This window comes from Sus scrofa, chromosome 13 (assembly GCF_054392235.1).
Source record: "Sus scrofa isolate SSC_HxYL_T2T_F1_AM1 chromosome 13, Sscrofa_HxYL_maternal_Yorkshire_Landrace_v2.0, whole genome shotgun sequence".
NCBI lineage: Eukaryota > Metazoa > Chordata > Mammalia > Artiodactyla > Suidae > Sus > Sus scrofa.
The window spans coordinates 216401196-216423097 of record NC_139395.1 but is presented as its reverse complement, the minus strand read 5'-3'; the positions used below and the strand labels follow the sequence as shown (position 1 = coordinate 216423097).

Here is a 21902-nt window from a genome sequence, read left to right as displayed (position 1 = left end):
GAGTGACTACTGAGAGGTTGAGAGCAGAACAGAAATGAGAGAATGAGCGGGCCTAGAAGCTCTCAGAGGCTTTGCCCAGCCTCAGTGAAGAAAATCTCTTTATCATCCTGTGAAGGTTACCTAAGTCAACTTGACCGAGCCACGGGGTGCCTGGACAGCTGGTCAAACATTATTCCAGAAGTGTCTGTGAGGATGTTTCTGGATAGGATTTACATTTGCATCCTAGACTGACTGCTCTCCCTAATACAGGCGGCCCTCATTCTGAGTAAAATGAAAAGGCTACCCTCCCACAAGTAAGAAGGAACTCCTGACTGCACTGAGCTGAGACTCCAACCTTTTTCCTGACGTTGGACCCAAACTGAAACACTGGCTCTTGAATCTTGAACCTGCTGGTTTTCAGACCAGAACTTAAACCATCAGCTCTTATGGTTCTCAGGTCTTCAGATTCTGCCTAGATCTAACACCTCAGGCTCTCTCGGTCTCCAACTTCCCAAGTGCATACCTCGGGACTTCTCAGCCTCCTTAAGCACATGAGCCAATTTCTACAATAAATCAGGCATCTTCCGCTGGGTAACTATTTCTTTGGAGAACCCTAATACACACCCTAACATTCCTTTTCCCCTTTCAAGACTAAGAACCACAACTTAGAGTGCAGCCAGCCTACTCCAGACCAAAACTAGTATGTTCAAAACCAAACCTAGGGAGTTCCCGTCGTGGCTCAGTGGTTAGCGAATCTGACTAGGAACCATGAGGTTGAGTGTTCGATCCCTGGCCTTGCTCAGTGAGTTAAGGATCCGGCGTTGCCATGAGCTGTGGTGTAGGTCGCAGAGGCAGATCAGATCCCACATTGCTGTGGCTGTGGTGTAGGCTGGCAGCTGTAGCTCCGATTAGACCCCTAGCCTGGGAACCTCCATATGCCGAGTGAGCAGCCCTAGAAAAAAGGCAAAAAGACAAAAAAAAAAAAAAAAAAAACAAAAAAAAACCTAGATGAGAGCCACAGGAAGATCCACATTTGGAAGTCATATCCCACCATATTAGAGGTGCTGGGAGTCACTCTGAGCTTTCCATACATCTTGAGTAATAAATGGGATCCACAGTCACAGGAGTTGAAGAGTCAGTAGAACACCAACCCCAGGCTGGACAAGACGTTAAGATTTAGCAGACAACAACTTTAAAGCAGATATTTTACACATAAAATTAGAAGAAAAGGAGTTCCCGTCATGGCGCAGTGGTTAACGAATCCGACTAGGAACCATGAGGTTGCAGGTTCGGTCCCTGCCCTTGCTCAGTGGGTTAACGATCCAGCGTTGCAGTGAGCTGTGGTGTAGGTTGCAGACGCGGCTCGGATCCCGCCTTGCTGTGGCTCTGGTGTAGGCCGGTGGCTACAGCTCCGATTCAACCCCTAGCCTGGGAACCTCCATATGCCATATGCCGCGGGAGCTGCCCAAGAAATAGCAACAACAACAACAACAACAAAAAGACAAAAAGACAAAAGACAAAAAAAAAAAAAATTAGATCAAAATAAAGATTTAAACAACAACAACAACAACAAAAAAGACAAAAAAAAAAGAATTAGAAGAAAATACGTTCAAAAACTTTAAGGAACATTTGCTGTTTAATGTGTGAACAAAGTATCTCAGCCAAGAAATTACACTACCAAAACAAAACAAAACAAAAATTCTAGAAGTGAAAAATACAGGCATTCCTACTGTGGCTCAGTGGATGAAGGACCCGATGTTGTCTCTGTGAAGATGCAGGTTCACCCCGGTCTCACTCAGTGGGTTAAGGATCTGGCACTGCCATAAGCTGTGCTGCTATGGCTGTGGCGCCAACCTCAGCTACAACTCCAATTTGACCCTTGGCCCAGGTACTTCTATATGCCACGGATGTGGCTGAAAAAGGGGGGGGGAGGATATATACATATAACACACACACACACACACACGTGTGTGTATATGTGTGAGTATATATACATACATACACACATACATATGTATATATCATAACTATATAGAAATTTTACTGGATGGATTTAACAGCCTACTGAAAATGACAGGGAAAAAAATTAGTAAACTTTTAGACATATCAACAGAAATTATCCAATCTAAAAAGAAAGACTGAAAAAAAAAAAAAACGAAGAACCCCTCAGGACAATATCAAACATTGTAACACACAAGAAAAGTAAATGGAAAAGACATCACAGAAGACAGTGAGAAAAGAGGAGAAAAATACTTGAAGAAATCACGGGGCTAAAAACCTCTCAAATTATAACCACACCCAGGCACCTCATAGGCAAACAGCTTAAAATCAAAGGTAAAAATCTTGAAAGCAGCCAGAAAGGAAAAATTCACCATCTACAATATACACAGAAAAAACAGAAATGATCACTAACATCTCACGGGAAACAATGGAAGCCAGAAGACGGTGGAACATTAATTACCATTCATGTGCGCAGTGACAAAAACAATCAACCTAGAGTTCTACGTCCAGGCAAAATAACCTTTAAGCACAAAGGTCAAATAAAGACATCTGCAAGTTTAGAAAAAAAAGTTTTTGAGAGAATTCTTTACCAGCAGACCTGCACTACAAAGACTATTACAGGAATGTTCTCCAGACTGAGAGGAAATTATACTGGATAGGAACACAAACGTACATAAGGAATGCCACAAATGGTAAATAAGTACATGAAGTTTCATAAGTGAGTAGTTTTTCCTTCTTGTAATTAAAAGATTATTAATTGCGTAAATCAAAAATTAACCCTCAATTGGAGTTCAAAATGTACTTAAAGCTAAAATTATAAAATTGTAACATATGGAGGAGTAACACACGTAGGAGTAAAAAATATGCACAAAGTGGGAGGCAGGTAAACAGCTTGATAGTGTTTGTGGTTATTACATTTGGGAAATGGGGAATGCGAAGTGGAAAGTGTCACTGACTCCAAATATTTGAAAACAGATATGAACTTCCCTCAAAATACAGAAAACACCTTCGGAAGTTCCTATGCAGAAGAGCTCACGCACAGTAATTACAAACACACAAAGAAACCTTCCATTACCAGAGAAAGTCAGTGGTTTACAACCAAATTTCACATCCAAGAAACTGGAAACAATAGAGCTATCTGAAAAGAACTTTAAAATATGTATCTTAAGATGTTTAGAGAAATAAAGAGTCTAATTTTTTTAAGGGTGACCAAAAAAAAAAAAAAGAGTAGGCAGAGTCAAGAAAGAGCCAAGTTTTGAAATTAATACACACACTTAAATTTATGTTCAGAACTGGCTCACAACTGCAAAAACCCTCCACTGGTACCTTCCATTCTAAGTGTGAACATCTTTTCTTTTTTAAACACTGTTTTTACTGTGTACTCATATCTTATTCAAAATGAGCTAAATCAGACCAGTCCAAAATTAGCTAAAATAAAGTACATCATTATAAAAATATGTATATTCCAATTGTAACACATTTTCAAGTTTGATACAACTGAACAATTTTAGGAAAAGGGTAAGCATGGTATATTTTTCACTATTCTCCTTCAATCTATATCTTCTCACAAAGTCATTAAAATTCCTAGATTGCTAAAATGAGTTCCAATAATTTATATCATTTTCCTAAATTTAGACTCATTTTTAATAAAGCCTAATAAAGGAGTTCCCATCGTGGCTCAGTGGTTAACGAATCCGACTAGGAACCATGAGGTTGCGGGTTCGATCTCTGGCCTTGCTCAATGAGTTAAGGATTCGGCATTGCCATGAGCTGTGGTGTAGGTTGCAGATGTGGCTCAGATCCCACATTGCTGTGGCTGTGGTGTAGGCTGGTGGCTACAGCTCTGATTAGACCCCTAGCCTGGGAACCTCCATATGCCACCGGAGTGGCCCTAGAAAAGGCAAAAAGACAAAATAAATAAATAAATAAATAAATAAAGCCTGATAAAAATTACCACTGCTACCTTGAGCCAGCCCTAAAAGTACAGTAACCTCCACTATTTAGAGAATAGTGGCTCAAAACTATTCTTATAAAAAAGGACATGTGAAGAGGTAAAACTGGGGGCAATATATTCAATTTGGATCCCAAGTTTGAATCTCAAGCTAACACTGAAAAAATGTAAAAGACATTATAAATGTTTTACTGTAATTGGGAATATACTCATGAATATCTAAAAGTTACTATTTCAGGGAGTTCCCATCATGGCACAGTGGTTAACGAATCCGACTAGGAACCACGAGGTTGCAGGTTCGATCCCTGGCCTTGCTCAGTGGGTTAACGATCCGGCGTGGCCGTGAGCTGTGGTATAGGTCGCAGACACGGCTCGGATCCCGCGTTGCTGTGGCCCTGGCATAGGCTGGGCCGATTCAACCCCTAGCCTGGGAACCTCCCATATGCCACAGGAGCGGCCCAAGAAATGGCAAAAAGACAAAAAAATAAATAAATAAAAATAAATAAATAAATAAAAGTTACTATTTCAAAAGCAACCTTCCTATGCTACCAAATATATGAGTATATGCTGGAAGATGTCACCCTCCAAAAGATACCCACATCCTAACCTCTGCAACCTACAGATGTTATTTTTATTTTTATTTTTTTGTCCTTTTAGGGCTATACCAGCAGCACATGGAGGTTCCCAGGCTAGGGGTCAAATCAGAGCTACAGCTGCCGGCCTACGCCAGAGCCACAGAAACGCCAGATCCGAGCCACATCTGCAACCTACACCACAGCTCACAGCAACGCCAAATCCTTAACCCACTGAGCGAGGCCAGGGATCGAATCCATAACCTCATGGTTCCTAGTCGGGTTCGTTTCCGCTGCCCCACAACGGGAACTCCCATTATTATTTTTTTTTTAAAGTGCCACACATGCACATGCAAAACATGTAGGTTCCCAGGCTAGGGGTTGAATCAGCGCTGCAACTGCCAACCTACACCACAGCCACAACAACACCAGATACTTAATGTCTGCAACCTAACAGCTAACCTCCTAACAGCTCACGGCAACACGGGATCCTTAACCCACTGAGTGAGGCCAGGGATCGAACCTGTGTCCTCATGGATACTAGCTGGGTTCTTAACCCACTGAGCTACAACAGGAACTCTGATGTTACCATATTTACAAAAAGGTCTTTACAGATGTGGTTACAATTTATGTTAAGGATCTTGAGATGAGGAAATGATCCAGGTGGGACCTACAGGCCATCACAAATGTCCCTATAAGAGAACACTAGAGGGATACTTGACACAGACAGAAGAGGAAAAAGAAGTGTGACCACAGAGGCAGAGATCTGAGTGATATGGCCACAAGTCCAAGAATGCTGGCGGCCACCAGAAGCCCAAAGAGGCAAGAAACAGATTGTCTCTTAGAGATCCCTGGGCCTGCTGACACTTTGATTGCAGCTCAGTGGTAGTGATTTCAGACTTCTGGCTACCAGAACTATGAGGCGATAAATTGTTTTAAGTCACTAAGTTTGTGGTGATTTGTTACAGAGTCCACAAGAAACTAATACAAAGCGGTAAGAAAGACAATTTCAAATCTTCTTAAAATACGTACATTTACAAATGTCACCTATGAAAAATGCTGCAACCAGTATCTGTATTCTGGATGTAGAAAAGTATGCTGAATTTATGTCAACATCTCTTTGGAATGATTTGCAATCCTACCGCCTTTTTTTTTGGAGTTACTTCCAGCTTTAAAAAGACATAACCGGAGTTCCCGTCGTGGCTCAGTGGTTAACAAATCTGACTAGGAACCATGAGGTTGCGGGTTCGATCCCTGGCCTTGCTCAGTGGGTTAAGGATCCGGTGTGGCCGTGAGCTGTGGTGTAGGTCGCAGACGCGGCAGCTTGGATCACACGTTGCTATAGCCCTGGTGTAGGCCGGCGGCTGCAGCTCCAATTGGACCCCTAGCCTGGGAACGTCCATATGCCGCTGGAGCGGCCCTTGAAAAGTCAAAAAAAGACCAAAAATAAATAAATTAATTAATTAAATTAAATAAAAAGACATAACCATTGGAAAACACGAAGTGTAAAATCCCCACCACTGTCATGCTCAGTGAAACCCAATACTGAGCTACCCAGTCTGGGACAGTTCAAGAATGTTTTCACATGTTCTATCACAAACAGCAAATGTTAAAATGTCAAACCAAGGCTGTCAATGACATGAGGGTACAAACTGCACTTGTGTTTTTCACTGCTTTAACTTTTGGTACATTATTTTATCAACCAAGTTCGGCCTTTCTATTTCCTGTCAGGATTCCCTACTACCAAACACGTCGTGCTTTCCTTACCACTCTTCCCCTTCCTTTGTTCTGAAGCTTCATAAAGAACTCCCAGGTCTCCATCCATAATATCTTAAGAGGTTAAGCAGCAATCATGCCCTCGCCAAAACCCAGGCAAACCTAACATGCTGAAAGGAAAGAACAGTCCGTTCTTTAAAGTTGTCTCACCAAGAAAAGCCACTTACTTGAACATCTATCACAGACCAGATTTGGCTCCAACACTATCAACTGCTTCTAGGTTTTAAAATCCCATGCTCTTTGCACTAAAGGATACTGCCTCTCTCAACTCAGAGAACTGCTGGAATTATTAAGGAGGTATACCTGAGCGCCTAACACGTGGTCTGCATTATCAAACGTAGTTCTGCTTGCCTTTACTTCAGAGAAGGGGACACATTCTTAACCTTCACAAGCTTTTCTACCATGTTACTTGCCTTACAAGGTCCTGGCAACTGCAAAGAAGGGAGAGAGGAGTCCTAGTACCTGACAGAGGCTGGTCTCTCTGGGACAGGAAGAAAAAAGGAAGTCACTCCTCCGTCTCAAGCTGCACCCGTCACCTCACAGGACCTCTCTCATCCTCTGAACTTGAACATCATATTCAGAACCTGCCCTTGTAAGAGTCAGAATTCATTCCTTAAGAAGAAAATGTTCTCAAGAATGGTATTGTGGTTTGTTTATAAGTCTTCTCTATCAGGCTGTAATTTCCTTATGGGCAGAGACTAGATCACATTCAAAGCACAGTTTCTCACACAGATGACACTGAACATGTATTTAACTGAAGACACCAAGTTGATCCACAATATCTTAACATTAGGTTAAGTCAAAAGTATGCAAATTATTTGTCTTGTTCTGCTCTTGGTAGTTATGCTGAGCAGACAACTTTTCCAGAATCCCTGTTCAATTAGACAAGGATAAAGAAGTCTAGATTTCTTACAGTAACTTCCCAGCTACTTCTAAACGGTGATGAGAGCACTCACCTTTTAGGTTTGTTGTGCAAATAAATAAGCACCATTTCTGACACAGACTTATAATGCCATTACTATTCTTGGTGGTACTTTTTATTTTATGAAACAATTTTAAGTACGACTCATTTCATGCTGTCTGAACCCTCTGAAGCCAGGTAAGTGTAATCTTGCACTTTCATAAGTGAGGCAACTGTGGGGTAGATTATCTAAAGCAGCGGTTCCCATACTACTGACAGCTGCATCAGAATCACCCTGAGGGGCTTGTTAAAAATTCAGATTCGGAGACACAACCATCAGAACCTCCAGAGGGTAGGGCCTGAACCTATATTTGGAATAAAGGCCTCAGGCAATTTTGACACATGGCCAAATTTATGAACTTATAAGAATCCAGGAGTTCCCATCGTGGCGCAGTAGTTAAGAAATCCGACTAGGAACCTTGAGGTTGCAGGTTCGGTCCCTGCCCTTGCTCAGTGGGTTAAGGATCCGGTGTGGCCGTGAGCTGTGGTGTAGGTTGCAGACGCAGCTCGGATCCCGCGTTGCTGTGGCTCTGGTGTAGGCCAGTGGCTACAGCTCCGATTCGACCCCTAGTCTGGGAACCTCCATATGCCGCGGGAGCGGCCCAAAGAAATAGCAAAAAGACAAAAGAAGAAAAAAAAAAAAAAAAAAGGAATCCAGAGCCCAAGAGGCCTGACGGTATTTAAGGATCTTCCTTTCCCTGGGCTAGTTTACCAAAGTGAACTATGGGCTAGTCTGGAAACGAGATGTCACTTGTGACTGACTGCACCAAAGTGTCTGTAGGCACACAGAACACGGCAAAGAGTAAACTGACTCTTCCCCTGGCTTGTACACTGAGAAGACAATGGCATAATAGCTAGAGCTGGTTAGTTTGATGTTCCTAATTCGTTTCAAAGCTTGTCTCTTGATATACTCTACTCAGCATTTTAACCCAAATGCGAAAGTAATTTACTTCCTCTCTGTATTAATTATAACATATTTGCTAAACAAAAAACATCACGTAAAAAGCTTCCCCTCGAAGTGTACAATAAGGATGCGGAACGGTTTCAGCTACACTATTTGTGACAGAGACAGCCATCCCCCTTCTTCCTAATTACAGTCAAGCCTAACTAGGTCACACTTCCCAGCGTCCCTTGCAGCTGGGTCTGGCCATGTGACTACGTTTTTAAGGACAGAATGGGAAAAAAGTATGGTGTGACACCTTCGGTCTTCCTTGTCTCCTCAGCTTCCTGGGACAACAGAGAAGATGGTGCCCTAGAGTACAGTGAAGGATCGAGGCAGAGGAAGGATAAGTCTCCATGTGACCCACAGAGGCAGCACCCCCAGCAAGGCGATTCTCCTGGAGATGGTTCTATGTTCTCAGAGCCACTCAAGTACTGGCTCCCAGTTACAGCAGCTGACATATGGAACTAACTCCTTCTAACAACTACATCAGCTTAAGATATTTCTGAGACATCTTGATAATAAAATTGACAAGGGTTCTTAAAAGATCATCTACAGGAGTTCCCGTCCTGGATCAGCAGTTAACGAACCTGACTAGCATCCATGAGGACACAGGTTCAATCCCTGGCCTTCTTCAGTGGGTTAAGGATCCAGCGTTGCCGTGAGCTGTGGTGCAGGTCACAGACGCGGCTCGGATCCCCCACTGCTGTGGCTCTGGCATAGGCTGGTGGCTACAGCTCCGACTGGACCCCTAGCCTGGGAACCTCCATATACCATGGGTGCAGCCCTAAAAAGACAAACAAACAAACAAAAAACTAAAAAGATCATCTACAAAATACCTCAAGTTCTTTTGATACTCAAGTCTAGAGGTCTTTTTAAAAAAACATGGCAGGTTTTTTTTAAAAACAGGGACCCTGGGTCTCCGAACTTCCCAAGTCAGGCTTCCTTCCACATATGCTAAGACTAGATTCTAAAATCACAGAAAAGAACTACATTTTTAAAAATAACCTCTGGGAAGTTCCCATTGTGGTTCAGCAAGTTAAGGACCCAATGTAGTCTCTGTGAGGATACAGTTTCAATCCCTGGCTTTGCTCAGTAGGGCAAGAACCAGGCATTGCCCCAAGCTGCAACTCGGTCACAGATGCAGCTCAGATTCCACCCCTAGCTTGGGAACTTCCATATGCCGTAGGCGTGGCCTTAACACTTTTTTTTTAATTTTTAGAAAATTTTTAAAAATAAAAATAACCTCTGGAATAACTTCATTCATTGATTCAACAAATAATATAACCCAGCATCTGCCAGTTGTCAAGCAACAGGTTTTCAGGTGAATGCAGATTTACAGAGGCCTTTAGTTTCCTGGCTGGCCCATGTCGGTAACTCTCCTGAGCGTTACAAACCTTTTTTTTGTTTTTGCCGTGCTCACAGCATGTAGAAGTTCCTCAGACGGGGATCGAACCCAAGCCATAGCAGTGATGCCAGATCTGAACAAATTATCCAGAAAACAAAACAAGTACAAAGATGTTAACAGTACCTTGAAGGACCCAGAAGTACTCAAATCAAAACTTATTAGAAACTTTTATTTCTTCCATTACTGCCCTCTATCACCCCCATCACAAAAAAGCATTTCCACTTGTCTCCAGCCCAAAGCAAAGAAAGAGGCCAGCAAGTCCAAGGAGTAGTATTCATCCTACACTCCTCCTTCTTCCCAGAGAACAGGGGCCCAGGGCCCTACCTTCCCACCCACCCCAGTCCCCCAGGGCCTGCACTCCCCGAGGAGACAGGATATGTCCTTTCCTGAATACAAGGGATCCTGGTGAGCTGTATGTTAACAAGCTAAAAGAACAGGAAGAGCATTTACTAATGGAAAGCTAGAAGCTTTCCAAATCCCAGAGCAGAGTCCATTCTAACAGTGCTTTGTCCAGAATGATAAGATCTGCCTGGATGCAAAAACACCATAGAGAAAAATGCTTTCACCCTCCAGATTTTTTAAAGGAATATCTATTTAATGTCGGTGAAATCTTAGTGTTAAAAAAGCATTATCCACATCATATACTAAGGTTTTCCAGGATGGGGGCGGAGTGGCTCAGGTCCTATGGAACAGGTACTATGTCAGAATAATTTCTATATGACAATGTTTATCGACCTTTTTTTGTTTGTTTTTGCCGTGCTCATAGCATGCAGTAGTTCCTCAGACGAGGATAGAACCCAAGCCATAGCAGTGATGCCAGATCCTTAACCACTAGGCCACCCAGGAACTCATTTTTTCCTTTATTCCCAACTCCAGAAGAAAAATGTAATTTAAATTAAATTTATCCTTAACAAGAGAAATTAAATATTACAGAATAAGATTTTGGGCAGGTAGGGCTGACTGATACAGAGTCACAAAATGCTGTAATAGCTAAGACTTTTTCACTCCCCCATGCCAGGAACATCTTCTGTTCCTCTGTGGAATGACCACCACCGGCAGAGTGTCCGTATGTTACAGACCTAAAAATATGATCCTCAACTTCATGTCACCTGACTTCTGCTCAGACATTCAGATATACCAAGTCTGGAGTTAGACCTCAAAATCTGCATTTCTTGGAGTTCCCGTCGTGGCACAGCAGAAACGAATCCGACTAGGAACCATGAGGTTGCAGGTTCAATCCCTGACCTTGCTCAGTGGGTTAAGGATCCAGCGTTGCCATATAGGTTGCAGACGCAGCTCGGATCTGGCGAGGCTGTGGCCGTGGTGTAGGCCAGCAGCTGTAGCTCCAACTAGACCCCTAGCCTGGGAACCTCCATATGCCACAGGTGTGGCCCTAAAAAGACAAAAGACACACACACACACACACAAAATCTGCATTTCTTTTACGCTTTCCAGAGGACTCCAATGCACATGGTCAATAAGCCACAATGTTGCTTATTTCCACTGTCTCACCCAAGCCAAGTGACAGGATAAGGTCAATATGAAATCAAGATGAGAACTATTTAAATGAAATGAAACACTCCAGGCATTAAAGAGAGATCTTTTTGGAGGCAAAAAAGAAAGTCTTAAGCTACAATTACAGAAGATCTGAGATTGTCTATCTCTTCTCTTTCCTGTACAAAGGACCACCACAGGATTACTGGAGAAATACTTGAGATATTTTATGGACTGTAATATGTGACCCCAAAGGAGGTTTATGTCACTTATTTCGTAAGTACACATTCAGGGTTTTTATCTAGTACTTTATCTGGTACTGTAACTTAGGTGTAACTTGGATCTGAGTAACCCATAAAGTACTGTCTTCCACCCCATCTCAAATCTATTATTTATAAACCCTACCAAAATTACCAGTCCATAGTTTAACTGAATACAACAAATTATATCAAAATTATATAGCTATCTGAATGTAGTTATAGCAAAAAGTTACGCATATAATCACATTATTGCGTTATAAAATGAATAAGCTGTTCAGATTAGATAATAAAAAACAGGACAGAAAAAGTCATCTTTTTCCATTCAGAAAGATACTTGGTTCATGTGGTGGAGTGTTCCTTGGTGGCCCCAATAAACTACTCTTGCCAGTATCCACATCTTATAAAGTCCCCTCTGCTTCAATCTGGACTGGCCTATAATTGCCTTTTTGCATAGATGACACTATGCTAGCTCCAGGCCTAAGTCTTAAGACAGCACAGTGGCTGCTGCTGTTGACACCTCCAGTATCCAGTCACCACCTCTGGAATCCAGCCACCACGTAAGAAGTTCAACTACCATGCCGTGAGAAAGCCTATGGTAACCAGGTGGAAAAGTCACATGGAAGAAGATGCCCCAGACACCACACAGGTGCTGGAACACAACGCCTCAGCCTTTCCAGTCCCAGGAGACACCATGTGAAATGGAGGCAAGGCTTGCCCAAATTAAAAAATTGTGAGCAAAGGAAAGAGTATTGGTTGTTTTAAGCCACTGAATTTTGACATGGTTAATCAAATAAACATAGATAACCCCAACATTTTGTATGCAAACATGGAAAAAAATTAACATCATTCCTTTTTGCAAAATGAAAGTAAACACCCTACATCTTCTCAAATATTTTCTCTTCCTTTGGGGGGGGGGGGTGCTTTTTAGGGCCATACCCGATGCATATGGAAGTTCCCAGGCTAGGAGTTGAATTGGAGCTGCAGCTGCCGGCCTACACCTAATGCCAAAGCCACAGCAACCCAGGATCTAAGCCTCGTCTGCAACCTACACCACAGCTCACAGCAACACCAGATCCTTAACCCACTGAGCAAGTCCAGGGACAAAACCTGCACCCTCATGGATACCAGTCGGGTTCATTGCCACTAAGCCACAATGGTAACTCCAATAATTTCTCTTCCTGAACTTGAAAAAATAGACTGGTAAATTCTGACATCTTATATTGCATTAGCATTACCTCTTTAACAATAACTCAGAACTCCTACCTGATGGTCATACTGAGGAGAGAAGGATGTCAAGACTCCATCTCCAGACTTGAGACCTATACACACCCACAAACAAAAGTTTGTTAAACTTCAGTAAAAATTTGCCTTTTAGATAACCTCTCAGAAAATATGCCCTTCTAACTAAGAATAGAGTGGAGGTGGTTTTTTGGGAGGTGGGTTGTCTTTTTTTTTTGTCTTTTTGTCTCTTTAGGATCCCATATGTGGCACATGGAGGTTCCCAAGCGAGGGATCTAATCAGAGCTACAGCTGCCGGCCTACACCACAGCCACAGCAACGTGGGATCCAAGCTGCATCTGCAACCTACACCACAGCTCACGGCAATGCCGGATCCTTAACCCACTGAGTGAGGCCAGGATCAAACCTATGTCCTCATGGACACTAGTCGCGTTCGTTAACCGCTGAGCCACAACAGGAACTCCAGAATGGAGTCTTTTAAAACTGGTTCCCTTACATGTGGCACTGAAGAGTACTGAAGAGTAATGTTACCTGCTATTAGTAAATGACAACCATGGATAAGTCTTTACATTAAGGGGTTCAAATACTTTCTGAGAATATACTATGTGCCAGGCATCCTGGATACTACAGAAAAAGATCCCTGCCCACATATGCTCAATCTAGCAAAGGCCCCAAATACAAATAATGGTTTTAGAAACACTATTTAGCATAAAACTGTGCACAATGTAAACACAAAAAGGAACTAATGAGAACACAGAAGACAGAGCTATTCTTTCTACCCTACTCCTGCCTCCTTCCAGGAGAGTTAAGAAAGTCTAAAGGAGATGACACCTGAGTTGAGTAAGATTATGGAAGACTTCCCCCAAAATCCGCCCCACAATGGTCAGAATTTAAACATTCTAATATTGTTTCTACGAGGGGCACATTTGTCTGCTTTGTTCCCCAAGTGTCTCTAGCAGCTAAATCAGGACCTGTCACGTAACAGGTTCACAAACATTCGTTAAATTTAAGTCCTACAGTTATGTCCTTGGAAAATTCACTTGGCATCATTTATAAAAGATGAATAATAGCTGGGAGAGTTGCTTTGAGAATAAAATGAGATACTATATGATAGTATTTGGAAAATGTTAACAGGCAATAAAAATTTGGGGTGCTATTATTACTTTAGAGGAAGTACCACTTGCTTGTATATTTCATGCATCAAGTGCCTATTATATGCCAAGCTTTGTGCTCTACTGACAATACTATAAAAAGAAAGAGGCAGAGACAATATGTTCCAAAGGAAACTTGAGAGGAAAAGAGAAGAGCATAACACAGGTAGGCAAATGTAAAGCTACTCGGAATAGTTCTAGAATGGAGCAAATATGGGAGGGCTGCAGAAATAGAGAATGGAAAGGTAAGCTGGGCACCAAAGAGAACCTAAATATTTTAATAAACTTGACCTTCATAACACGGAAAAGAGAATCAAAGATGACTACAAGCTACTGAGAAACAGCACTATCAGCGTGGAAACAGGTATAGCAAGAGTGGGATAAGACTGACAGTGTGAAAAAATAAACATCTGAAAAGGGAGTATTACAGCTTCAACAAGTACACATGGGTAATACATGCAGTTACAACTGTTTTCTCACAAAGATTCACTGAAAATAAAACCCACCTAAAATTAGTAAAGAAGTCCAAAAATAATAATACAAGAAAGCAATAGACCAATTTTTAGAGAATTAAAAAAAGATGGGCAGTGATAGCAGACTTAGGAGAAGGAAGGGAAGCACAGAGTAAGTGTCTACACTTGGAGATACCAAGGAAAACAGTTAATGTACCCTGAAGCCTGGAAAGGCCTAGGACACACATATTCTCCATATCCTCTGAAGCCTGGAGAGCACCCACACCCTAACAGGAACAAGCAAACCTAATGCTCAGATTTCGGGTTCTAAATACCATTCGCCATGAAAAAGAACCAGTGCTCTAGGCAAAAAGTTCTTTCACTTGACACCAAACGCATAATCTATAAAAGAAAACTTTTAAAAACGGGACTTCATCAAAATTCAAACCTTCTCCTCTGAAAAAAGACTCTTAAGAGGATGAAAAGACAAGTTACAGGAGTTCCCTTGTGGCAAAGCAGGTTAAGGATCCAATGTTGTCACTGCAGTAGCTCAAGCCCAGGAATTTCCACTTGCCACAGATACAAGCTACAGACAGAAATACAGTATTTGCAAACCACATATCCAATAGAGATCTTGGATATAGAATACATAAAGAACTTTCATAACAGTTAAATTTTTTTAAAAAATCCAATTAGAAAATGGACAAAAGACATGAACAGATATTTCACCAAAGAGATACAGATGGCAAACAAGCTTATGAAAAGATGTTTATCATTAGTCATTAGGGAATTGCAAACTAAAACCAAAATAGGGTATGACCACACCTATGAGAACAGCTAAATAAAAAAACTGATAATACCAAATGATGGGGAAGATGCTGAGAAACCAGATCCCTCATATAGTGGTACACACACTCTGGAAAATAGGCTGGTGATTGCTTACAAAACTAAAACACTCACTCACCATATGACCCAGAAATCACCCTCTTCAACTTCTACCCCAGAAAATGGAAAACTTAATGTTCACATGAAAATCTATACTCAAACATTCAAAGCAGTTGATTCATAATGTTAAACAAAACACTGGAAACAATCCAAATGTCCTTCAAAAGGTGAATGGTTTAACAAACCTGGTACACCCACACGAGAATACTACTCAGCAACAAGAAGCAATCAACTGTTGATACATACAACCCTATACGGACCCCAAGGCATTATGCTTCCTGAAAAACACTGACCTCAAAAGGTTATATACTGTATGTTTCCATTCATATAACAAGCCAAAATGGGGTTGTGGGGGAAAGGGGTGTTGAGACTACAAAGACATAGCAAAAGAGTTCTTCAAAAAAAAAATTTTTTTTTTTCTTTTTGCCATTTCTTGGGCTCCTCCTGCAGCATATGGAGGCTCCCAGGCTAGGGGTCAAATCGGAGCTGTACCTGCCGGCCTACACCACAGCCAGAGCCACGCGGGATCCAAGCTGTCTGCGACCTACACCACAGCTCATGGCAACACCGGATCCTTAACCCAACTGAGCAAGGCCAGGGATCGAACCCGCAACCTCATGGTTCCTAGTCAGATTTGTTAACCACTGAGCCACGACACGAACTCCAAGTTCTTCTAAAATGATGGAACTCAATAAATAACTGCAATAAAATTTTTCCCATTTTTATAAAACAAAACTTTATAAAATTTTTAAAAATAGTGCCCAGATTTTGGTAGTAGGTTTTAAGGATTAAATGGGATAAATATTGAAAAAAAATGAATAAATAAATAAAGAGTTCCCTGGTGGCCTAGTTAAGAATCTAGCATTGTCACTGCTGTGGATGGAGTCTGAGCCCTGGCCCAGGAACTTCCACATGCTGCAGGCACAGCAAAAAATAAAAATAAAAATAAGTTTCTAAAAATTTTAGAAATAAGGAGTGCCCATTGTGGCTCAGTGGGTTACAAACCCAACTAGTATCCACGAAAATGCAGATGTGATCCCCACCCTCACTTAGTGTGAAGGATCCGGCACCGCCATGAGCTGCAGACGCAGCTCAGATCCAGCGTGGCTGTGGCTGAGGCTGGCAGCTGCAGCTCTGATTCAACCCCTAGCCTGAGAACTTCCATGTGCTGCAGGTGCAGCCCTGAAAAACAAAAATAAATAAATAAGTAAATTTAAACATAAAAAAACATGATAGAATAGCTCTATTATCTTGACTGTGGAGTTAGCTACAGAAATCTATACACAGAATACATTAGTTAGAATAAACCAAAGACACACACACACAAATGCAGGTACAGAAAATAATGAAAAGTTCTACAGTGCCATTAACAGAAATGTTCCAGATATACCAAATTTCCTGATTTTGATACCAGACTACACAAAACTTTACCACTGGGGGGGAAGTGGATGAAGGGGGTACATGGGACTTTATACTATTATTGCAATTTTCTATGAGTCTGTAATTACTTCAAGATAAAGAATTTTTTTAATGGGCTCCTTAGAAAAATGGCAAATTCCAATACCAAAGCTGAGAGAGAAGTTCAACATAACCTGGAAAATGCTCCAAAAAATGATGAAGATATGCTTAAAGGACACAGGAGCCAACTTGAAGGGGCTTCTACTGGCAAAATCTTGAACAAGTGAGGCATCAAAATAAGTAATTATGGTAATGGATTACAGCCTATTGCATAAAACAGAAAATCAAGTACCCATAATGATAGAAAGCAAGTGAATAAATTAAAAGTCTAACTTCTTTTATCTTTAGATGGAATATTCACATAGTCTCAAAGTTCCCTACACAAAATATTACAAAGAGGGAGGAAAAGTAACTTTGAAAATGGAGACACCTGAAAGCACCACCATAATCAAGTGATCAAAACGAACGCTGTCAATGAGGGGACAAAATGAAATCACATGACACCTGCGGTAGGCACAATAATGCCCCCCAAAACTAGCCCACATCCTAATTCTTAGAACTGGTGACTATGTTACCTGACATGGCAAAGGGGAATTATGACTGCAGAAGAAGTTAAATGCGCCCATCAGATGACTTTAAAATTGAGATGATCCTCGATTATCCTTGTGGGCTTAATGTAATCAAAGGTCCTTAAGAGTGAAAGAGGGGAGTTCCCGTCGTGGTGCAGTGGTTAACGAATCCGACTAGGGAACCATGAGGTTGCGGGTTCGGTCCCTGCCCTTGCTCAGTGGGTTAACGATCCGGCGTTGCCGTGAGCTGTGGTGTAGGTTGCAGACCTGGCTCGGATCCTGCGTTGCTGTGGCTCTGGCATAGGCCAGAGGCTACAGCTCCAATTCGACCCCTAGCCTGGGAACCTTCATATGCCGCGGGAGCGGCCCAAGAAACAGCAAAAAGACAAAAAAAAAAAAAAAAAAGAGTGAAAGAGGGAGGAAAACAGGGAGAGAAAGACAGCAGCATGAGATGGACCAGGGCCAAAGCTGCTGGCTTTGCAACAAGAGGAAGGGGGCCCTAAGTCAAGAAATGCAGGAAGCCTCCTGAAGCTGGAAAAATAAGGAAAACATTCTTTTGCGGAGCCTCCAAAAGGAATGCGCCCTGACACCTTGATTTGAGCTCAGTTGTGATCCATTTTGGACTTCTCAACTCCACAACTGTAATATATACAGTTGTGTTTTGCCACTAACCGTGTGGCAATTTTTTTACAGCAGAAATGGAAAGCCAATAATACACCATCTAACAAAATGCAATGAAATTAACTTCTATGGTACTCATGGCAACGATGCCTAATCTACATCTATGAAGAAACATCAGACAAACCCACAATGAGGGTGACCCGATAAAATAACTGGCCTATATTCTTCAGAAATATCAATACTTTAGAAAGAAAGAACAGTTGAGGATCTAGTCTAAAGAGCTGCAAAGGCGCAACAACAAAGTATGTGTCCGGCCCCCAGGCTGTTATCTCCCTCCCATGAAGACCACTGGGGAGAGAGAAGGCAAGGAGGTGCTACACACAAAGCAACCGAGCACAGCCGAGAAGAGGCCCAAGGCGCAGGCCTGAAGACAAGAACCGAGGAGGCGTCTCTACAGAACTGCCTGCAGAGCACCAGCAACGGGAGCACACTCCCTCTCCCCCAGGCACAGGATTCAGGGGAGACGCCAAGAGCCCTGGAGTAAAAGCCCTGGGGATCCTCATATTCTTGAGCCCCTCAAGCACCGACCCAGGCTTCAGCGAACACACCACACCCTCAGAAAGAGCCTCCTTCAGCTTCACGGTAAAGCCCTCCTCAATACAAGCCACCAGCCCAGGAATGGCCAGATATTTGAGGAAAGCTGCCAAAAATCAAAGACAAATCAAAACAAGAAGAAAAACAGGAATCCAGAGGAAACTGTGACAATGTCAGGAGGGGGAAAAAAGGACAATTAACCATAATATGAATGTGTCTGAAAAGAATGTGTTTGAAGAGAATTTATATATTTATGAACTAAAAACAAAGTAACTAGTGGGGGGAAAAAGGGGGAGGTGCACAGAGGACGTTAAAAAAAAAAAAATACCCTAATGGAAAATGAAAGTTGAAAAAGATCTCTCAGCGGTAATAAATAAATAAATAAACAAACAGAAAATAGACAAGGTAATAAAATTGCACATCACCTGAGAAGGCCAAAATGAAAAAAATTAGCGAGGAAATTATACATGAAAATGTCCCAGGTCTAAAAAACTAGCATCATCAAACTAAAAGGATGGGTGCAACACAATGAAACACCGTGCTGCAGCATATCCTACAAAGCTCACCACACCAGCGATGAAGAACGAATCCTTAAAACTTAGGCAGCTGGCATGCACCAGGGTCCCCTCATAGAAAGGACCAAAACCTCTGATAAATTAATGGATCTATACAAATATTTAGCAGCCACTAACAGCACAGAGAGTTAGATATTTTGTGTCCCCTAAAGGTAACACACCACCCCTCCAAGAAAAAAAAAAAAAAAAACAGACAAAAAAAGTACAATTGTATCAAGCCTCTAGGTCTTGCTACCAAGTTAAGAGGAAATACACTGTGGGGGGGCAGGGAGAATAGGCCAATGACACCATAGGGTTTCTTTCAAGAGCATGCAGGCTACAGGAAACTACAAGACAGATGATGCAGTTTAATGAAACTCAAGGGGAGGAGTTCTCCTGTGGCTCTGCAGCTTTGTCACTGCAGAGATTCAGGCGGCTACTGTGACAGAGGTTCAGTCTCTGGCCCAGGAACTTATGCATGCTGTGCATGTGGCCAGGAAAAATAAAATAAAAAGTAAAACTGAAGTAAAAAAAACAACCAAGAGATTAAGAGACCTAAGAGATTTGTCAATCAATGACAGTCTATGGACCTAACTTAAACTCTAATTTGAATAAACTGTTTAAAAATTTAATCATGAGGAGTTCCCACTGTGGTGCAGCGGAAGCAAATACAACTAGGAACCATGAGGTTGCGGGTTCAATCCCTGGGTTAAGGATTCTGCGTTGCCGTGAGCTGTGGTGTAGGTCTCAGACGAGGCTCGGATCCCGCGTTGCTGTGACTCTGGTGTAGGCTGGCAGCAACAGCTCCTATTAGACCCCTAGCCTAGGAACATCCATATGCTGTGGGTACGGCCCTAAAAAGACAAAAGACAAAAAAAAAAAATCATGAGGCAATCAAGGTAATTTGAACTTTAAGTGGATATCTGAAGAATTACTGTTATCTCTTAAAAGTATGATAATGCTACTGAAGTTAGAGTTTAAAAACTAGTCCTTTATCTTTTAGAGGTACATACTGTAAATATTCACAAGTGAAATTACATATCTGGATTTGCCTATATAAAATCAAAGGTGGGGGAGGAGGGGACAGGATTATAAAATTCCTTTAAGTAGCCAAGAGTTGATCACTGCTGAAGCTAAGTAATGGATACATGAGAGTGTATTATGCTAACTTTTCCACACACTCTTTCTTATGAGATCCAGAATACAAACTCTATCTGCTCTATGAAGCTAGAAGACCATGAAGTAATAAACTTACAGTTCCAGTCAAAACTATACTCCAGCTGCAATTCTGTACCCAGTAAACACTTTTACTTATGAGGGAAAGCAAATTAAATATATTTTCAGACAATGTCTCAAAAAAATTAACCTTTCATACACCTTTTCTCAGAAAGTACTAAAAGCTGTGCTCCAGCAAAATGAAAGATAAAAACGAGAAAGATAAAGGTCAGAGACCCTAGCTGACAGGAGATCCAAACCTGTTGGAGATCCAGAAAAGGAACCCCATTTAGACCCAGACTGCAAGAATTCCACGCAGGAGTAGTCTGATGGAGGACCCCTGAAGAACATTCTTGAAGAAGAGGGTGAGGGAGAGGGTGGGTGAGAACAAGGGGCAGGACAACTGTTTCACTGATGTTTTTGCAAACTATACTGTGAGGATATTGGAAGGTACCTAGAAAACAAAGCAAACGAATATAATTGTTAATGCTGGGAAAAACAAAACTATGCAAGGAGGGAAATGTAATCAAAGTGTACAATTTGGCTCCAGACTTACAGAGTCATAATTAAGCACTGAATATGTTTAATGAAAAATATATATATACAACTACAATGAATAGACAGAAAAAGAAATATAAGGCAAGTGGTTTAACGTTAAATTTTTTTATTGTTTTTGTTTTGTGTGTATGTGTCTTTTCTAGGGCAGCATACGTGGCATATGGAGGTTCCCAGGCTAAGGGTCTAATCAGAGCTGTAGCCACTGGCCTACACCAGGGCCACAACAACTCGGGATCCGAGCCGCGTCTGCGACCTACACCACAGCTCACGGCAACACCGGATCCACTAAGTGAGGCCAGGGATCAAACCCACAACCTCATGGTTCCTGGTCGGTTTCATTTCTACTGCGCCACAACGGGGACTCCTACCGTTAAATATTCATCTACTTTGATGGAAAATCAATAGATAAGGTCTTAAATTTTAAGTCAAACAGCAAAATAGGGTCAAAGTTACCTACCTAGCCTCCAATCTCCTTCCTCTGTAACAGAAACTAATTTTGTCCAGAACCTACGTGAACATCCATCCACTTAGGCGTTCGCTCAGCGAAGGCGCTAGCTCCAGGCCATGCCTAACTGGTCTAAATGTAATCCCATTTCCCTTTCTAGTGAGTGTTTCAGAAACAGGCATATAACCCAGGAGATAAATCTGCTGGAGACGCTAAGCAGTTTCCACAGTCTCATACAGCTACAATGATGTCCTTTCTCCCGAAACTGCTGCAGCCATCTTATTAAGTTGTGGATGTAGCCAGCCAGTGACTAAAGGGGGAGAGAGAAAAACTGGGGCCCTGAAGACATAACTGTGCCACAAAACTAATTAGCCCCAGAGCCCACCCTACCTCTGGACTTCCAACAGTGAGTTAAATTCTCTTACTTGAAAGTCATTTTGAGTCATGGTCTCAGTACTAGCATCCAAAAGCATCCTAACTGATGAGCATATAATTTAGAAACAGAAAGGTAAGCAGCAGAAGAAATAGCTAAGAGTTGAGGTAAAAGTGATTACTTATGGGACAGATCTTGTCAACTAGTACACGTGACATGCAGTGCCACCAAAAGTTCGAGAAGTACCAAAATCCCCTAAGGACCTGAGGGTATCCAAACAGCCTCTTCTGTTTTGTCCATACAGACCCTAAGGTGGAAGAGTTCGGGAAGCCCTGCTCCAGGGAGCAGGACTAAGACTAATGAGGTTATGTACCTGGGAACAGCTT

At 41.9% G+C, this 21902-nt stretch overlaps 1 protein-coding gene across 39 annotated transcripts in view; it reads right to left on the bottom strand.

Annotated features, from left to right (window-relative positions):
* DYRK1A (dual specificity tyrosine phosphorylation regulated kinase 1A) overlaps positions 1–21902 on the bottom strand; it is a 151104-nt gene that overhangs the window by 106959 nt on the left and 22243 nt on the right. For 7 of the 39 annotated variants that reach the window (XM_084992124.1, XM_013982583.3, XM_021070972.2 and 4 more), the window contains exon 2: positions 9578–9661. The exons of 23 other annotated variants lie outside the window; for them this stretch is intronic. The gene's annotated coding sequence lies outside the window, so the exon portion shown is untranslated. Of the gene's footprint in view, positions 1–9577; positions 9662–12605; positions 12662–20400; positions 20595–21902 lie in introns of those variants that run through there. 9 more of the 39 variants (XM_084992113.1, XM_084992104.1, XM_084992117.1 and 6 more) reach the window with 5 other exon arrangements.